The sequence below is a fragment of the Stenella coeruleoalba genome (genome assembly GCF_951394435.1).
Source record: "Stenella coeruleoalba genome assembly, chromosome: 16".
Classification (NCBI taxonomy): Eukaryota; Metazoa; Chordata; class Mammalia; order Artiodactyla; family Delphinidae; genus Stenella; species Stenella coeruleoalba.
This window is the reverse complement of record NC_137162.1, coordinates 59,905,138-59,926,156: the sequence shown is the minus strand read 5'-3', so window position 1 is coordinate 59,926,156 and position 21,019 is coordinate 59,905,138. Positions and strand designations below refer to the sequence as shown.

Here is a 21,019-nt window from a genome sequence, read left to right as displayed (position 1 = left end):
TAAGCCATAAACAAGTAGGTATGAAATCATAACAAACCAACACACAACAAGCTGTGTGATCAAAGAAGGGCACATCGGGGACTTCTGGGGTGATGTAAATGTTCTTTTTGGCCTGATATGGCTCACTTTTTAAAATTATTCTTTAAAGTGTACATATCTGTTTCATGTAGTCTTCTTTATGTGCTATATGCCATATCTATATGTGATATATACAATATAAAATTCTTTTTTAACGATACCCAACCATTCAAAAGCTGATATTAGGTTGAGTTAATCTAACCATACAAGAGAACAAATCTAAATGGCCTATGTAAACCTACAACCATATCCTCATTTGTAATTTGCTAACTGTCTAATTCATTCATTGCTAAGTCTGTTTGCTTTGCTCATAAAGCTGTAACATGGGAATGTATAGCAAAAGCAGCGGTTGACTAAACCTAACTTTACAAAAAGCTGAGACTAACCCCAGGAAGAGCACATTTTTTAAAAATAAGGGAAACAAAAAATTTTGATCAACAATAATGTATTATATGTACCATAGAACAAAGAATACTTTATGCACTTCCCTATTAAATTAAAAAGCTCTAAATCCTACTGTGATATAAAAATACGTGAACATAAAATGAAGGAATCAATATTTAATAAAATGTCACCTTACATTTGCAGAGAACTTTATATTTTAAAATGCTCCAACGAATACTCTCATTTGCACTATACTCAATTTCCAGACATGGAAAACGAGGTACCTGTATTAAAATGTAATAACAATTCCATGTCAGAACTCAACTGTGAGGCCATGACATGTTTCTCAGAGTCTCATTCAACAGCAAAGAATCTGTAAGAATAATATACATTTCTGCAAAGGAAGTCTCTTTCTACATAAATAACAATTTCAGCGGAATTTTTTAGTGTTCACAACAACAGACATCTTTATTGATACTCTTTTATAACAATCTGTCTATATTTACATTCCCTCTAGAAACAAACCTCCTAGGCTGACAGCAATATTAGATATTTCACAGGATGTTTTCCTGCCTTTTTTACCTTTACTCCAATTTCTATTTACCCAGGTACTTCTTTTTTGTTAAAACTTTCGCTTATTTACTTGAAGATGTTTTAAACCCTAGGATTTAATTAAAGCAAAATTAGAACATCACAAATTAAAGTTCTACTAAACATGTAGATAAGTTTGTATTGTTGTATATTGTTTTGTTCTGCTTTGTTTAATAAACTGAGGCCCAGAAAGTTAAGTGTCTTACTCAAGGTAATCTAGTTAACTTGACCTCTTACTGGCCATTAATTTTGAAGTCAGCCAGACCTGTGTTTCTGACTTTGGCAACTTTGTACTTCCACAGAACAGGGATACTTACTGCAAAGAACTATGAGGAGGATTAAATGAGAAAATTCTTGTAAAAAGCTGAGCACAGTAGCAAATTATGAATAAATGTTTGTTTGGAAGGTAATATAAGAGAATGCTCCTAATGGTGATAAATCAAATAAAAACTGTATAGTGTAACATAAATTTCACTAAAATGTTACATAAACATATAACGCCTAAATATTTTCCTTTTAATGCAAACATTTAATTAAAACGCAGAGTAAGGGCTTCCCTGGTGGTGCAGTGGTTGAGAGTCCACCTGCCCATGCAGGGGACACGGGTTCGTGCCCCAGTCTGGGAAGATCCCACATGCCGCGGAGCGGCTGGGCCCGTGAGCCATGGCCCCTGAGCCTGTGCCGGAGCCTGTGCTCCGCAATGGGAAAGGCCACAACAGTGAGAGGCCCGCGCATACCGCAAAAAAAAAAAAAACGCAGAGTAAGACTCCAATCATAAACTTATCTATAATCTATCCTTGCTATCTAATCAAGGAAATGGACATTTTTGTTTCTTTTTCTAATCTAAATACCATTTCAAATACATGGAATCACTTTGCCATTTCTAAGAAACCTTGTATTTTGACTCAAAACTATCTACTCCAACAAGAAAAAAACAAACAACCCAATTCAAAAATGGGCAAAGGATTTGAATAGACATGTCTCCAAGGAAGATATACAAATGGTCAATAAGTACATGAAAAGATGCTCAACATTATTAGTCATTAGGGAAATGCAAATCAAAACCACAATTAGATACCACTTTACACCCATGAGGATGGCTATTATCAAAAAAACAAACAAGAAACAGAAAATAACAAGTGCTGGAGAAAATGTGAAGAAACTGGACCCTTGTACACGGCTGGTAGGAATGTAAGAGTGCAGCCACTATGGAAAACAGTTAAACATAGAATTACCATGTGATTCAGCAATTCCAACCTTAAGTATATATCCACAAGAATTAAAAGCAGAGATTCAGGGACTTCCTGGTGGTCCAGTGCTTAAGAATCCACCTTCCAATGCAGATGACCGGGTTTGGTCCCTGGTCAGGGAACTAAGATCCCACATGCTGCAGGGCAACTAAGCCCATGCACCGCAACTACTGAGCCAGCGCACTCCAGAGCCTGCACACCACAACTAGAGAGCCTGCGTGCAGCAAGTACTGAGCCCGTGAGCTCTGAGGCCCGTACATCACAACTAGAGAGAAGCCTGCGTGCGCCGCAATGAAGAGTTCGCATGCTGCAACAAAAAGATCCTGCATGCCGCAACGAAGACCCGACACAGCCAAATAAATAAATAAATGCAGAGATTCAAACAGATACTTGTATACCAGTGTTCATAGCAACATTACTCACAATAGCAAAAGGTGGAAATAGCCCAGAAGTTCAACAACAGAAAAACAGATTAAAAGAATATGCTGTGTACATACAATCGATCATTTGGCCTTAAAAAGAAATGAAATTCTGATACATACTACAACATAGTAGTCAGATTCTATTTTTAGCTTTGGGTCCTTTAAATTCCCCTGTACCCCTTATGGCAGCATGTAGTGCAGCTGCAAACGCCTCCAGATCATCATCCACTCTATCCTGCCTGTATGTAAGTTACCCACAACAAACTTCATAAATGCACTTTATGGAGTTGCCTGCTTTGTTTTTTGGTCTCAAAGTTCCTTCTCAGTTCAGAAAATATTATTCAGTATCTCTGCTTCCCAACATGGGTCAACAGTAGGCTATTAGTAGTTAAGTTTGGGGGAAGTCAAGAGCTATATGTGGATTTTTGACTGCTCGGCGGGGGGCGGGGGGTGTCGGTGCCCCTAACCTCCACCTTGCTCAAGGGTCAAACATAATTACCAACCTACAAAGAGGGAACCAAGAAACTATATACCCAGACCTCACTCTCCTCCTATCCGCTGCCACTGGCCAAACCCTACTGGATACCAGAGCGAATGGAGCTAGTAGCATGTAGTCCATAAAGGTCAGCTTCTTGGAGCACAAGCAGGATGGAGAAGGGTAAAGAGTGAATACAGGGACTTCCCTGGCGGTCCAGTGATTAAGACTACACTCTTCCACTGCAGGGGGAATGGGTTCGATCCCTGGTCAGGGAACTAAGATCCCCACATGCCGCAGCAGCCAAAAACAAAAGAAGAGTGAATATAGAGGGGGCAAATGAAGACTATCGGGCACAATATGACATACTGCTTTCCTTCACATTTCTATTTTATTATACAAAAGGAGGAATTATAATCAACATATTTTTCAGTACAAAGAAGTTGTTCCTGTTGCCACAAAAAGTAGGGAAGTGAATAGGTTAAAAAGAGAAAGGTTTTTTGTTGTTATTTGAAAAGAAAAGGAACGTACACATTTTTGACAAGAGGATTCAGTACACAGTCTGCCACAATACCCTTACAAACACAGAGATAAAATATGAAGAAGAAAGAAAAAGGAACAATATACCAGAATATTAGAGCTAAAAGAGACCTTAGAAATTTTCAAATTTTCAGTACAAAAGGAAACTGGCCAGAGAGGATGATTCTTCAAGAAACGTCATCAAAATCATAAAGCTACTTAGCAGCAAAGCTGGAAACAGAAACGAGGTCTATAACTCCCATAACTCCTTGTCTAATTCTCTTCTCATCATACTTATACTATAGAAATAAAGCTGGAAATGCTTCATATTGGGAAAATTAACTAGCAAACAAGTTAAAAAACAATAACCACCACCAAGACTCATAGGTTAGCATGCTTCTTATAGTAGTAGAACCCTAGGTTTCCCACAATAACAATATTCTGCCCTCTACCCTCTTAACCGAAAAATGACACTTTGTGAATCTTAATACAGTACACGTAGTACCTAGAAGTTGAACAGAGACTTAACCTGAGCTTAAAGAAAATATGCAGTCAGGAAAGAAATTATCAATGAGTTGAGAGCCATTTTCCTATAGAGCATGAAATTAAAACCTCTGGGTTAAATAAGTAATGGGAGTAATCTAAAGCTTTGACAATTGAATTGCTCCTTCAAAAGCTAGGCTATATATGAAGAATGCATACTCCATTGGTCAGGATGAACACAAAAATCACTTCCTAAAAAGGACACTAATTACATACTTAGTTAAAAAAAAAAGAGTAAAAATGGAGTATCTGGAAGACAAAACCCATAACATCAATTATAAAGAGAAACTAATGAAGAAAAAAAGGAGAGAGAAGCTAAGTGTTAAGGATTAAATTATTTATAAGAGTAAAAGCAAATTAAAAATGGCTTCTTTTGGGACATCCCTGGTGGCGCAGTGGTTAAAATCTGCCTGCGAATGCAGGTGACACAAGATCGATCCCAGGCCCAGGGAGATCCCACATGCTGTGGAGCAACTAAGTCCATGTGCCACAACTACTGAGCCTGCACTCTAGAGCCCGTGTGCCACAACTACTGAAGCCCGTGCACCCTAGTGCCCGCCTGTTACAACTACTGAGCCCGCATGCTGCAACTACTGAAGCCTGTGCACCTAGAGCCTGTGCTCCGCAACAAGAGAAGCCACCGAAATGAGAAGCCCACGCACTGCAATGAAGGGCAGCCCCAACTCATTGCAACTAGAGAAAGCCCGCGCACAGCAACGAAGACCCAAAGCCAAAAAACAAAAAAAGGCTTCTTTTCCAGAAAAGAGAGCTATTAACGGGGCTTCCCTGGTGGTGCAGTGGTTAAGAATCCACCTGCCAATGCATGGGACATGGGTTCGAGCCCTGGTCCAGGAGGATCCCACATGCCACGGAGCAACTAAGCCCGTGTGCCACAACTACTAAGCCTGCACTCTAGAGCCTGTGAGCCACAACTACTGAAGCCCGCACGCCTAGAGCCTATGTTCCGCGACAAGAGAAGCCACTGCAATGAGAAGCCCACGTGCCACAACGAAGAGTAGCCCTCATCGCCACAACTAGAGAAAGCCTGCACGCAGCAACAAAGACCCAACTCAGCCCTAAATAAATAAATAAAATTTTTTAAAAAGAAAGATATTAACATCAAACCTTTATAGTTCATTTAAAAACTTTCAGACACTCAGAAAATTTCAAAGAATACTATTATGAACACCACATGTACATTACCTAGACTGAACAATTAACATTTCACCTATTTGCTTCGTCTATCCATATCTATCAAGCTATTTTTAAGGCAGACAACTTCAAAGTTACAGACATTAAAACACTTTAAATATTTCAATAATGTTTTCCTACATAACTACAATACCATTATCACACTTATTCAAATTAATTGCAATTTCCTAATATCTTCTAATAGTAGTACGTATTCAAACTTCCACAAAATATATAGCTGATTTTTCAAACTAGGATCCACACAAAAATCATGTATTATCTTTGGTTTTGTTTCTCCAATCTCTCTAATCTAGGACAGTTCCTTCATATACAACCTTTTTCTCCCCTGACCACCCTAATCTTATTTTATTAGCTATACATAACATAAAATTTATCCACACCCAGTAGAATGACTATTATATGTTTGTTTGTTTATTCATTATATGAAAGTGGAATCCTTAGGAAAAAAAACAAAAAAAGAAAGTGGAATCCTTGTGCACTGCTAATGGGAATGCAAGATGGTGCAGCCACTACAAAAAACAGTATGGCAATTCCTCAAAAAATTAAACATAGAATTACCATATGATCCAGCATTCCACTCTGGGGTATATACCCAAAAGAACTGAAAGCAGGAACTTGAACAGGTATTTGTACACCCATGCTTATAGCAGCACTATTCACAGTAGCCAAATGGTGAAAGCAACACAAGTGTCCATCAACATGAATGGATAAACAAAATGTGGTTTATAAATACAATGGAATATTACTCAGGCATAAAAAGGAAGGAAATCCTGACACATGCTCCAACATGTATGAATCTTGATGACATATGCTAAGTGAAATAAATCAGTCACAAAAAGATAAACACTGTATGATTCTGCTTAGATGAGGCACCTAGAGTAGTCAAAATCACAGAGACAGAAAGTAGAATTGTGGTTGCCAGGGACTGGAAGGAGGGGTATTGGAGAGTTATTTAATGGATGCAGCAATTCACTTCTACATGATGAAAATAGCTCTTGAGATGGATGATAGTGATGGTTTCACAAGAATCTGAATGTATTTAATACCACTGAAGTGTACACTTAAAAAATGGTTAAGATGGGGCTTCCCTGGTGGCGCAATAGTTGGGAGTCCGCCTGCCAATGCAGGGGACGCGGGTTCGTGCCCTGGTCTGCGAGGATCCCACATGCCGCGGAGCGGCTGGGCCCGTGGGCCATGGCCGCTGGGCCTGCACGTCCAGAGCCTGTGCTCTGCAATGGGAGAGGCCACAACAGTGAGAGGCCCACGTACCGCAAAAAAAAAAAAAAAAAAAAAAAAAGGTTAAGATGGTAAATTTTATATTATGTGTATTATACCACAATTTTTAAAACTGAAGAAAAAGGAAGGAAATTCTGATACATCCTGCAACATGCATGAACCTTAAAGACTTACATTAAGTGAAACAAGCCAATCACAAAAAGACAAATACTATACGATTCCACATATATGACAAACCTACAGTAGTGAAATTCAAAGAAACAGAAAGTAGTATGGTGATGCCAGAGACTGAGGGGAGAAGGAAGTAGAGAGTTATTGTTTAATGGGTATAGTTTTCTGTTTGGGAAGAAGAAAAAATTCCAGAAATGAATGGTGGTGATAATTGTACAACAATGCAAATACACTTTATGCCTGCCAATTGTATACTTTTAAATGTTTTTTTTAAATGGTAATTTTTTTAAAACAGTGGTAAAATATACATGAAATTTACCATTTTAACCACTTTAAAGCTTATATTAAGTATATTCACCACACTGTGCAATCACAGCACAACCCTAATTTTTTAACAGAACAGGACATCTATATTGCATTTCTCAAATTCTGTATTTATCTAATTGCTTCCTTGTAGAATGGTTTAAATATTTCTCTAGCCCCTTTATTTCCTGTAAACTGGAAGTTACATCTTGACTTAAGTTTTCTTCTCCCATGTCTAATCTGCCATTAATAACATCAAGTGTATCTTTCATCTCACACTGTAGTTTCCATCTCTGGAGGTTCAGTTGGGTCTTTTTCGTATCTTCCGTGTTTCTATTTAAACATTCAATCTTTCTTCTAGTTTCCTGACCATACAGAATACAGTTTTAAAAAACTGTTTTACCATCCCTCTCCACTAATTCTATCACCTGTGTCCTTCTGTTTCAGTTTTCATTGTTTTTCTTGTCATTATGAGTCATATTTTCCTGCTCCTTTGCATGCCTAGTAATTTCTGATTGGATGCCAGACACTGAATTTTACCTTTTTGGGTGCTGGATATTTTTGTATTCCTGAATCTATTCTTGAGCTTAGTTCTAGGACATGAATATGTTACTTGGAAACAGTTTGACTGTTTCAGGTCTTGCTTTTAAGTTTTTTGGCTGGGTCAGAGCAGTGTTTAGTTTAAGACTAATTTACCCCACTGTGGTTTGGCTTTCTGTAGCTTGTTACCAACAGTTAACCTTGATCCAAGAATATTAAATGCAAAATTCCAGAAATAAACAATCCATAAGTTTTCAACTATGTGCTATTCTCAGTAGCCTGATGAAATCTCACACTGTCCCACTCCATGCCCCATCCCCTGTACCGCCTGCCCCCCGTATGAATCGTCCCTTTGTCCATCATATTCATGCTTGATGTGCTACTCACCAGTTAGCATATACAGGCTTTGGTACTCCCCAGTTTCAGGCATCCACTGGGGGTCTTCGAATGTATCACCCACAGATAAGGGGAGACTACTGTACTCCACCTGGTGACCTGTTAAAATATATTCCACTCTGGCTGGTAGGAAAAAACACTATCCCTGCCTTTGTTCGCTCTTTTCAGGTAGTTCTTTTCCTAGCCTCGGGTAGTTTCCTCACATGTAGTCACTGATCAATTCTCAGCTGAATACATGAGGGTTCTCCCTCCTTCTGGCTCTCTCATCTCTAGCATTCTGCCCAGCAAACTCCAGCTGTCTTGGCCTCCCCAGACTCTCTCAATTCAGGAAGACCACTGTGCTCTGCCTGGGTTCGCCCTCCCTACTCTGCAGCTGGGAAATGCTCTCCAGGCAGCAAGCCAGAACAATCACAGAGCTCACCTCCGTTTGTTTCCCATCTCTCAGGGATCACTGTCCTTTGCTGCACAATGTCCAAAATCCAGGAAACAACTGTTTTGTATATTTTGTCTCCCCTTTTAGCGGCTCCAGGTGGGAGGGTAAATATGGTCCCTGTTACTCCTTCTTCACAGGAAATGGAAGTTAAGATCAATTTTTCTGTCCCTTTTATTCCTCATTGTCTTTGTAAATTATTTTAAAGCAACTCTCAGACATGGTATCATTTCACTGCTATATAGTTTAGTATGGCTCTCCAAAAATATCGACTTTCTTTTTAGATAAACATGTCACTGTTATACTTAACAAATTTAACAATAATTCCCTGGTATCATCTAATGTCCAGTCCATATTCCAATTTCCCCAACTTTTCAAAAAATTCTTTTGCTTGTAAACAACTGGTTGTTCAAATTCTCTTTAATGCTAGCATCTAATGAACACTACTCTGTGAGGGATACTATGCTAAATGTTTGATATCCATTACCTTATTTAATCTCAATAACCCTGAGCTAAGTATTATTATCACTTCTATTTTACTGAGAAGGACACCAAAACTCAACACTTTTAAGAAATTTGCCAGTGGATGGCAGGGGAGAGTTTCTCTGATCTCAAGGCCATTGCTCTTAACCATTATGCTTCATTACCATTTCAGGAATTATGAGGATATAAAGTCAGATGATATCAATGCTTAAGTTGATAATCAAATTCTGAAACAACTTAATTTAAATGTTATCACAGATCAAAGACCCAAGAAAATTAGCAATGCTTCTTTATTTGAAATACATTACAATAGAATCTACTTGATCATTTTTAAAAATACAATTTCCAAATCTAAAAGTAAGTTTTATTTGAACAAGGAACATGATTGAAATACAAATTAACTATCATCTGAAACTAGCAAATGTAGATATAAGTGTATTTATAATAATCCACAACAATTCTGTCAAATAGAATGTGTTGGGATGATAGAAATGTTTCATATCTGCACTGTTCAACACAGTAACCACTAAAACAACCCAATCAAAAAATGGGAGGAAGACCTAAATAGACATTTCTCCAAAGAAGACATACAGATGGCCAAGAGGCACATGAAAAGATGCTCAACATCGCTAATTATTAAAGAAATGCAAATCAAAACTATAATGAGGTATCACCTCACACCTGTCAGAATGGCCATCATCAAAAAATCTACAAACAATAAATGGTGGAGAGGGTGTGGAGAAAAGGGAACCCTCTTGCACTGTTGGTGGGAATGTAAATTGATACAGCCACTATGGAGCACAGTATGGAGGTTCCTTGAAAAACTAAAAATAGAATTACCATATGATCCAGCAATCCCACTACTGGGCATATACCCAGAGAAAACCATAACTCAAAAAGACACATGCACCCCAATGTTCACTGCAGCACTATTTACAATAGCCAGGTCATTGTAGCAACCTAAATGCCCATCGACAGACAAATGGGTAAAGAAGATTTGGTACATATATACAATGGAATATTACTCAGCCATAAAAAGGAACGAAATTCGGTCATTTGTAGAGATGTGGATGGACCTAGAGACCGTCATAGAGAGTAAGTCAGAAAGAGAAAAACAAATATTGTATAGTAACACATATATGTGGAATCTACAAGAATGGTACAGATGAACCTGTTTGCAAGGCAGAAATAGAGACACAGACATAGAGAACAAACGTATGGACACCAAGGTGGGGATGGGGAGGTGGGATGAATTGGGAGATTGGGATTGACATATATACACTAACTAATATGTATAAAATAGATAACTAATGAGAACCTGTTGTATAGCACAGGGAACTCTACTTCACTTCACTATACAGTAGAAACTAACACAACATTGTAAAACAACTATACCCCAATTACCTAAAGTCACCATAAATTCTGATCTGAACTTCCAAGGTGCTCAATGCTTAGCTTCCCTTGCATAGTGAAGGAACAGGCTATCTTCCACTTACTGAGCTTTACTGAGCTCAGAGTTTGTGTAAAATTCACTCAATACATTCCCCCAGCCCGACAGTTATACTTGGAGGAGGCAATCTTTACTTTTTATGTTTTTTTAATTGAAGTATAGTTAATTTACAGTGTTGTGTTAGTTTCAAGTATACAGCAAAGTGATTCAGTTATACACACATATATGTGTGTGTGTGTCTATATATATATATATATATATTCTTTTTCAGATTCTTTTCCACTTTAGGTTATTACAAGATATTGAGTATAGTTTCCTGTGCTATATAGTATGTCCTTGTTGTTTACCTATTTTATATATTGTAGTATATATATGTTAATTCCAAACGCCTAATTTATCTCTCCCCTGCCCCAGCCCCACTATCCCCTTTGATAACCATAAGTTTGTTTTCTATGCCTGTGAGTCTGTTTCTGTTTTGTAAATAAGTTCATTTGTATCATTTTTCAGATTCTACATATAAGTGATATCATATGTTTGTCTTTCTCTGTCTGACTTACTTCACTTAATATGATAGTCTCTAGGTCCATCCATGTTGCTACAAATGGCATTATTTCATTCTTTTTTATGGCTGAGTAATATTCTGTTGTATATGTGTACCACATCTTCTTTACCCATTCATCTGTCAATGAACATTTAGGTTGTTTCCATATCTTGGCTATTGTAAATGGTGCTGCTGTCAACACTGGGGTGCATGTATCTTTTCCAATTAGAGTTTTCATCTTTTCCAGATACACGGCCAGGAGTGGGTTGCAAGATCATATGGTAACTCTATTTTTAGTTTTTTAAGGAACCTCCACACTGTTCTCCATAGTGGCTGCACCAGTTTACACTCCCACCAACAGTGTAGGAGGGTTCATTTTTTTCTACACACTCCAGCTACTCTCCAGCATTTATTATTTGTAGATTTTTTGATGATGGACATTCTGACTGGTGTGAGGTGATACCTCATTGTAGCTTTCATTTGCATTTCTTTAATACTTAGTGATATTGAGCAGCTTTTCATGTGCCTGTTGGCCATCTGGATGTTTTCTTTGGAAAAATGTCTATTTAGGTCTTCTGTCCATTTTTTTGACTGGGTTGTATTCTTTATATATATCAAGCTGTGTGCGCTTAAGCAATCTTTAAAAACTTAGGCAGTCTGCTAATAATTATGTAGTTTAAACAAAGTTTTCTCATTTATTGCTATATCTGCAGTATAGAATTTTAAAACCTGCTAAAATCAAGACAAACTGAACAAAGAACCATCTTGCTAATTCTGCAGACACCTATATATTTTAAACTCTCTGGGGCTAAGCATTCTGAAATTGGGAAAATAAACTCTTCTAGACATTTTTTGTCATTGTTATTATTAACAATTACATTTAATGAGAATCTACTACATCCTAGGCACTTGGCATATGTTAATTAATCCTTACAAGACCCTTATGAGATAGGTATTATCATCTCCATTTGTAAATGAAATAATCTCAAGTTCAGAAAGATTAAGTAACTTGCTCAACATCAAGAAGTGATGGAGTTGGGTTTTAGAATATAGACCTGCCTGTCTAAACTAAAGCCCGTTAGCCAATTGTTAGCCACCAATGTTAGCAATTAAAGTTCATTCAAATGTCCATTGAATCAAGCTACTAACATCTTTTAAATGAAAACAAGAGTAAACAATATGTTGCTTCTATTATATTTTCTCTTAAAATATAATGAATTGTCAGAATAATCCATAAAGATATAAAACCAGACATTAATGTTAACTGTAGATTTAAAGTTAACACCCAGTGACAACAATTAGCGACAATTATCTTTTATATTTTATACAATGCTCAAAATGAAGTCGTTTCTATGCAGATTTTTGAACACGGAATAATTAAAAGAATCAGCATGTAATCATATTTACTATATACACTTAAATATTTAAAACTTTTATTTACTGTTTATAAACTACAGTTTATATAATCAAGTTCACCCACAGTACAAAAAATACTTACCAATAATCAATTTTAACAAGCTGGCCAAATATACAATATATTTAAAGTTAGAAAACCTGAATACTCCAGAGCATGTGTACTTATACATGTAATAACAACACAAATAGGCGCAAAGAGTTTAAATTTCAAGTTTTATAAATTAATAAAATAATACACATTAAAAAAGGAAAAATCAACATGTAAATTTTAAAATACAATTAATTTATACTGGGAAAGGAAAGAAATTATTTTTTTTAAATATATGTAAAATTATTTTAGTGAACATCTGCTGTTTTTGTCTGCCCAGCAATCTTTCTGCCTTCTCTAGGAAATGATACCTCAATTTTCCTTTAGGAACTGTATGTCACCTACCCTTAATTCATGTGGTTTGAAAATGTATCCCCCTCCACCCCACTCCAGGGTGGGAATAAGATCCAATCCTGGCCACACAAAGCATTCCATCTGTCTGGGCACAGAGATTGCCTCTAAGATGGGTAATGACCCAAGTCAGGCCAAGGAGACTCCCACACAGTAGTTTGGTGTTATCATAGAGAAAGGGAAATCTCTCTTCTGGAGTTTCTGAGGTTGTAGGATGTAAGCCTAATACTATTAGTACCATTTTTCCCAGGGACTCTGACTCCAGACTCTACTTTTCCACACTGATTCCCAAAAATGCAAGGGGAACTAGTGGTTACCTGGTGGCAGGGAAAGGATAAATTAGGATTTCAACTTTGTGTCATACTTTCTACAATGTTTTTATTTTTCAAAAATAAGCACATATTACTTTTATAATAGGAAATATAAAACATTTAAAAATACTACCCCTGTGTTTTCTTCTCAAATATGCTGAGATATCAATATTTCATGTCTTAAAAGCATTAATAATTTTCTCATAATTTACCAAAGTGAGTAAACATCTACTTTAAAAGAATCAGCTTTTTCCCTTGGCACGAAATCAAGCTATTTTCATTTTGAGTGGGCGGAAAAAAGCTGCGAGTAAACTTTTTTTAAAAATTGGCTCTCTTTTAAAGGAAATAGTAAAAAACTCTACTCCTTACGGAAAAAAAAATGGTAAACATTCAGCAATTGCTGCAGCCATTGTAAAAATTGCTCAAGAGGGAAAACTAAAGATTGAAAGTGGCCAAATTAGGTATAATAACTTTATCACTTTTGTCCTATAATTCTGAATAATATAAAATCTTAAGTGTCTGTTAAATCTTTCAGTTATAATTATTTTACATAATATTGCATTATGGGAGAAATTACATACCATTGTTAAATACAGGAAAGTCACTCTCAAAATGCACCCCTTGGAAATGTTAAAAAGTCTACTGAATATAGTAAATGTTCTATAGATTATAAATGAAGATAGCAATACACTCTTTTGTTCTCTTGCTCTTATTAGTTTCTATCACTCTTTCCTTTTCTCCCCAGGCACAAAACCAACTCCTGAATCTTTCCTTTTTGTTAGCATTACTTTGTGTCTTATAATCCTCAGTAAGGACACTTAGAGCAGCTGGAGGCCAGAGCCACCTTCTCACAAACAAGTGGCAGTGGGTTCTAAAAATTTTTTAGAATAAGGCAATATTTAACAAGCTCAATACCTTACCCAACGCTAGGAAGATAACGGGTAGTCGAACTGGCCAACACCTGTCTCAAGATGCTGACATTTTATTAATTTGTCATACAGTTTAATGAAACCTAAGCTCTCCTACAGCTATCAACCCCAAACTGTTTCACTCCTTTCTACTGCTAGATCACTTGCACATGTAACTCAAAGGAATACTTTAACATAAACAAAGGTATACCCAAGAAACTGCCCCCAAACCGATAGACACATCTATTGATACTTATAAAACAGAAATAAAATAGGACTTTCCAGGTACCACAAGGAAAATAAAGTATTTTACTCTAGTCCCTTAACTATAATATGGTTATTCTACTTATATTTACAAATATCTACAATACTTTTTAGGCATCTGAAAGAGAAGATAAAGAAACCATAAACCATAACATAACAGAGATCGCAACCTAAAGAACAGTTCGTTTTAAACTCTTTTCCCAACAGTCACACTGAGTCAATAACGCCCGGCTCATTCTCAAAGCATCGTATTGTGGGCCAGGACAGTATGGTGAGAAGGAAACTCGACAGAGAATGAAAACTGGTTACGGCACTGGGAAAGAGAAAAACTGAACAGTCCAAGAAGCCTGCACTTTGTTATGTTCCTTCAGGTCCCAGTGATTTTTCCACTTTTCTTCGTTTCAAAGATTAACACTTCCCCCATAAGAGATCTAACTGTAAACTCCGCACCCACTTCCAACCACATCCACAAATCCCAAGGATGTGTCCCTGGTCACCCGTGAGAAGAGGGACGTCGACGCTCAAGTGAACCCTGAGGTTGGGAACTCGGTAGAAGTTCTCCTGGCACAGGGAGAAGGGACTGGGTGAGGTGAAGGAAAGCTGAGGAAGGGAAGCAGGCAGGATTAAGGACTGCTCTCAAACCCCTAAACTGAGCACATCAGGGAGAGACAGCTATCCCGCTCGACCAGAGAAGTCGCCTGACCCCAGAGCAGACAAACAGCCGGAAACAGCCGGCCCCGGAGGTCAAGTCCCTAAAGCTGTTTCGCATCCCCTTCCCTTTCGTCTTTCCTAAAAGGCTGTCTCCTCATACCCTTCAGAGTCCAGGACTTACCCGTCCACGCTGGAGCTCCAGCTGCTTCTCCGTCAAAGCCGCCCACCTCTGAAAACCATAGAGACGAAGAAACAGGCGAGACCAGCCTGCAGCTCCACCGCCCATCCTCACGTGACGCTCCTAGCCGCTGAGCCTGTCGGGATCGTGGTGAAATGCGTGTGGGAGGGGCACGGAGGAAAAGGAGTGGGGAGAGCCCAGGGAGGCAACCGGCCCCGCCCCGGCCTCGGGCCCCGCCCCCTCAGTGTTTAGGCTGGAAGGTGAGAGAGTACGCAGAAGCTCTCTGGCCGTTTCTCTGGCGTTCGTCCCTCCCCGCCCCCGACACACAAGGGGTACAGGAGTCTTTTAAAGAGATTTATTGTGCCTGCTGCCACCTTGTTGGTACCCTTTTACGTGTTGGCTAAGCAGAAAGGAGTCAGTGAAAAGGAAATTGGACCACAGTAAGTTGGGAATTGTTCTTTTCGAACTGCATCTATGAGATTTAGGCGTCTGACAAAATTTGCCTATTTCTTGACCTTGAAGTTTTTTCCAATTTAGAAACCTCCTCACCGCTTCCTCTACTGTGAGGTTTCTCAAATGTTCTCTTTGCAAACTAATGTTATTGGAGAGTTTAGTCAGTAAGCTGTTAGGAGCATGTTTTTCTCTGATGTTGTTATCCGAACTGAGGCTCCAGAGGGGTCTTCTCTTCTGCTGTGGAAATAGAATGACAATATTTTGATAATGATATGACAGAACTTTTAAATAAAAATTTCTTCAAGAATTTACTTAGAGCTGTAGAAAAGCTGCAACCATGGAAACAAAAGGAGGCAGACAGAGCTATCACTGGGTTAAGTTGTGAAGTAAGCAGAACAACTATTCTCCATTTCTTCTCAAAGGACCGTCCCTCCCCACTACCCTAAGAACGACAAATTATTGTGTTCATGGCACTGCTGCTAGCACTTTACAGGCAACCCAATGTTTCTTTACAACCACCCTGTCGATGGAAACTTTTTTTCCATTGCAGGTAGGGAAGCAGGTGAAGACCCTTAAGTGACTCAAAAAATGCTGGAGCTGGTAAAGACCTAATCGAAAGGTCACCAAGGACATCTTAAGCAGTTTTCTTCCATCTGCTGTCCTCTGAATCTACTTGCCACAGGAGTTAGGAATCTGCTGATTTGCTTCTCAGCTATCAAAATGTGCCTTTTCTGTGTTACTTTCCATTTAGAACCTGTTCTCTGTTAAATGATAAATCTGATAAAGACATCCTTCCAGGTTTACTAGCAGGCACTTAGCACGGTATCCTTCTCAGGCAGCATGTCCATTCACGCTAATGATGGGAATTTCAAGTTGTGTCATAGATTACTCTCCAGAACTCTGGGGGCTCCTGGAATCTTAACTCGTAGCTCAGTCAAGTGTGTCTCAGAATAAGAAAAAGAAAGTTATCAATAATATTTATATATATATAAGTTATAAATGTTGAACAAAGATCAATTTTTAATACTTGGTGAAATTCAATACTGATTTCGGTCAAAATTTGTCTGTATAAAACTAAATAACCAGTTCAGCTAATTATTAAGTAACCTGTAAAAACATAAATCGCTGGTCTCAAACTCTTTGGTCTCAGGACCCCTTTACACTATTAAAAATTATTAAGGACCCCAAACAACTTTTGTTTATGTATGTATAACTATCAATACTTATCGTGTTTTAGAAATTAGAACTGGAAATTTTTATTTTTTATTTTTTTTCGGTACGCTGGCCTCTCACTGCTATGGCCTCTCCCGTTGCAGAGCACAGGCTCCGGACGCGCAGGCTCAGCGGCCATGGCTCACGGGCCCAGCCGCTCCGCGGCATGTGGGATCTTCCCGGACCGGGGCACGAACCCGTGTCCCCTGCATCGGCAGGCGGAATCTCAACCACTGCGCCACCATTGAAGCCCAATTTTTAATTTTTTTAGTCATTAAAAATAAGCCCATAATATGTTAACATAAACAACGTATTTGTTAATAATAGCTATATATTTTCAAAAATATAAGTGAAGCATGGTTTTACATTCTTGTTAATTTCTTAATGTCTAGCTTATAGAAGACAGATGATTCTCATATTTTTCTTCATTAATATGCTTCAATATCACTCATCACGTAGCCTCTGGGAAACTCCACTGTACACTCAGAGAATGAAAATGATAAAGGCAAATAACAGCTTCTTATTATTAGGAAAAAAGTCTTGACCTTATAGATCACCAGAAAGGATTTCAGGGAACCCCTGGAGTCCATGGACCATATTTTGAGAACCTCTGTTTTAAACCATACAAATGTTAGTTACTTTTTTTTTTTAAACCATTTGTCATCAAGTGGAACATTTAGTGGAAAGAGGAACAAGACAGAGATAATTTACAGAATAAACCAATCTTGTAAACGGGAGTATTCTTTCTTCATTTATCAGGAGCATAGAGTAAGTTAGCAGAATTCAGGTTCATAACTGAACACAACTACATTCTGCATTAGAAATCAGTCCACCAATCCAATACTGTCTTTCAGCTTGCTATGCAAGGAGGTTCCTGTCACATGAATATATAATATCACTAAAGCGGGTTTATATCCCCTGCACAAACTAATATTAAGACTCAAATAAAATTTGAAGTTAAAATTATTTTCTTAAGCATATATTGAATGTCTACTATATGCAAGGCTCATAATAGGTGCTGGGCTTATAAAAATTTATAAGCACTGTTCCTGCCCTCAGGCAACTTATGTATATATAATGAGACTTACACCCTGGAATAAATGTATCTTCTGCCACGTTCAGTAGTTCCCAAATCAGCTTTATGATCAACTGTCTCAGAATTATCTGGGGAGATTTTAAAGATACATATTCTTAGAGTAAGAGATATGATGTTTAAGTGCACCAGGGTGATGCTCAGGAATTTGGATTTTTAAAAAGTGACCCGAGTATTCCCATATAATGATGGGTTTGGGAATGAATACAAAGTACATGCAACAGAGAAATGGACTTGGTCTTTGTCCCTAGTACTGTCACACATAAAATGTGATCTCTTTATTTCATCTTCAATATTTCAAAAGTATATCATTGTTCAAAGACCCGTGTTATCAACAGAGTACATATTTAATTTCCTTCAGTTAAAATAGAAATTGATGTACTTATTTCAAACATTTTATAGTTCATCTGCCTTTATCACATAAAAATAATGTGAGATGTTACCACAGCAGTTTGCAGCACAAGAAGCAAAACATCTTTTGCAACAAGAATCTGATGACAAAAAGTGTTATTTTATAGAGCTTTGATTCAATTTCTTTAATTTCTTTAAAATGAATTCAGTGAGATGTCCCATGTTTCATTACACTTATCTTCAGGATTCCACAGATTAGCTTATAGTATTTCAAAACCTATGCAATCTTCCATCATAAATTTCTTTTGAGGATATATTATATTCAAGCAACTATTGAGAGACTTATGATCCATAGTTGCTATTGCAATCTGTGTTCTTTGCTAATATTGTAGCCAGAATTATATTCAAGTAAATATGAAAAAATTTAAAAATAAGCTTAATGTTTCCTTTCTTCTTAACACAAAGGAAAAAAAGGAAATAACTAAATCAGCCGTAAATATGATGATTTATAAAAATTGATGTATATTCCTCTCGATCTTATGATTGAAAATAACTTCAAAATTAAAGACTCCCTACACAGATCTTGATTTCTAAATAACTTTCCCCATGACAAGGAATCAAAGCTTCTTGAAGAAATAGCTGATTTCAGGGCTAGAGCAGGAAGGTACAAGATGATCTGGAATATCTTGTTGGGCCAGAAATAAGAAAGTGCTCAGAAAATAAAATGGGGGCATGCCAACAGCAACCAGCTTGAAGGACCTCTCACTGGGGAAATCTGGGGTAACTAGAGTATGAAAATAAGAACAGTAATGAATTATGATCTATTGAATAAAATAAGAATTCATTCATATATTCTAATGAGAGAGAGAAAGAGAGGGAGATGGGGGAAAAGGAAAGCTGTTCTCTAAAGAAAATGCCCACTGATAAATACAGAGAGAGTGGTGGAGTTGGAAAATCACCATTTTGCAACTATCATAGAAAAGATTGGTTTGGAAAACATCATCAATGGATTCTAAATCTAGGGGGAAATTTTGATAAGCAGTATACTTTCAGATCTTCAAAGTATCTCTCCACAGATTGTATATTTGTTAAAAGGGGGAAAAAGTAACTATACAGTGGAGAAACTAGGCAACACTTTGATCAGTGACCATATGCCTCCTGATGTGATACCCTGAGAAAGATATAATATCACTTGAATCTAATCGTGAGGAAACATCAACCAAACCCATATTGAAGAACATTCTATTAAATAACTGTCGTGAGGGGGACTTCCATGGTGGTCCAGTGGTAAAGAATCCGCCTTCCAATGCAGGGGACGCGGGTTCTATCCCTGGTCGTGGAGTTAAGATCCCACATGCCACGGGGAAACTAAGCCCGCACGCCACAACTTTGGAGCTCGCATGTCTCAATGAGAGAGCCAGTGTGCTGCAAACTACAGAGCCCATGCACCCTGGAGCCCACAGGCCACAACTAGAGAGAGAAAACCCTCTGCAGGCCACAACTAGAGAGAAGCCTGCGCACCACAACAAAAGATCCCACATGCTGTAACTAAGACCCGACACAGCCAAGAAAATAAATAAATTAAATAAATAAATAACTGTCATGAAAGACCCCCCCCCCTCCAAAATGCTGAGGAACTGTTACATATAAAAGGGACTAAAGAGACTTGGCAAAGTCGATACGTGATCTAAACTGGAACTTGTACCACAGCAGGGGAAATACTATAAAAGATTTATTGAAACAGTTGACACAATTGGAATATGGACCATAGATTAGAAAAAAGTAGCTCCCACATTTGATAACTATGTGGTGATTATATAAAGTAATATATATATTTATAGTAAATACACACCGAGGTATGAAGAGGTAAGGAGGCATAATACATGCAATCTATTCTCAAATTGTTCAGAAAAAGTAAATGAAAATATCTAGAGAGAATGCAAATGCAGCAAAATGTTAAAAGTTGGTGAACTTGAATAAATAATATTCAGGAGTTCTCTCTCCTATTCTTGCAATCTTTCTGTAAGTTTAAATTGTTTTTAAAAAGAAAAAAGTTAAGGGCTCTCCAATTTCTCTCTCTTAGACTTCATTCCAAAGTGGGCTAGAACATTCATCATGAACCTTTTAATTTATTTAGTTTTTTTATTTCCACTATTATTACTAGTCAGGTGGTAATTATCTTTTATAATTTTAGTTGATTATATACTACCAGTAAGAAGGAAAGCAACTGACATTACAAAAGGCAAAAACAATTCCTTTTTTAATTAAATAGTATATTTTTATTGAACCCAACATATCCAAAATATCACTTCAACATGTAATCAACATAAAATATTATTAATGAGATATCTTACAGTCTTTTCTTTTTTGATAACATGTCTTTGAAATCAGTGTGTATTTTATACTTATTTTATACTCACATTTTGATTTGGATTTTTTTTTTTTTTTTTTTTTGGGCCGCACTGCATGGCTTGTGAGAATCTTAGTTCCCCAGCCAGGGATTGAACCCCGGGCCATGGCAGTGAAAGAGCTGAGTCCTAACTGTTAGCACTGTTAACACTGACTGAAACCGCCCACCCTGGCCAGGCAAGATAGTAGCCACTTGCATGCATTATCTTAGAACAGGGGATCCTGGTAAGGAATGTGGAACTAACAAGTTATCACCAACTGGAAGAATTCAGGAAAGGTCAAAAGGAGAGAGGGGACACCAGTCCATGCA

The 21,019-nt window shown here is 37.6% G+C and overlaps 1 protein-coding gene across 2 annotated transcripts in view; it reads right to left on the bottom strand.

Moving 5' to 3' along the window:
• The window catches only part of MICU1 (mitochondrial calcium uptake 1), a 203,622-nt gene extending 188,142 nt beyond the window's left edge, over positions 1 to 15,480 (bottom strand). The window contains exon 1 of one of the 2 annotated variants that reach the window (XM_079899947.1): positions 15,195 to 15,480. The gene's annotated coding sequence lies outside the window, so the exon portion shown is untranslated. The remainder of the gene's footprint in view (positions 1 to 15,194) is intronic. The other variant, XM_079899944.1, reaches the window with a different exon arrangement.
• Between the last annotated feature and the right edge of the window lie 5,539 nt (positions 15,481 to 21,019).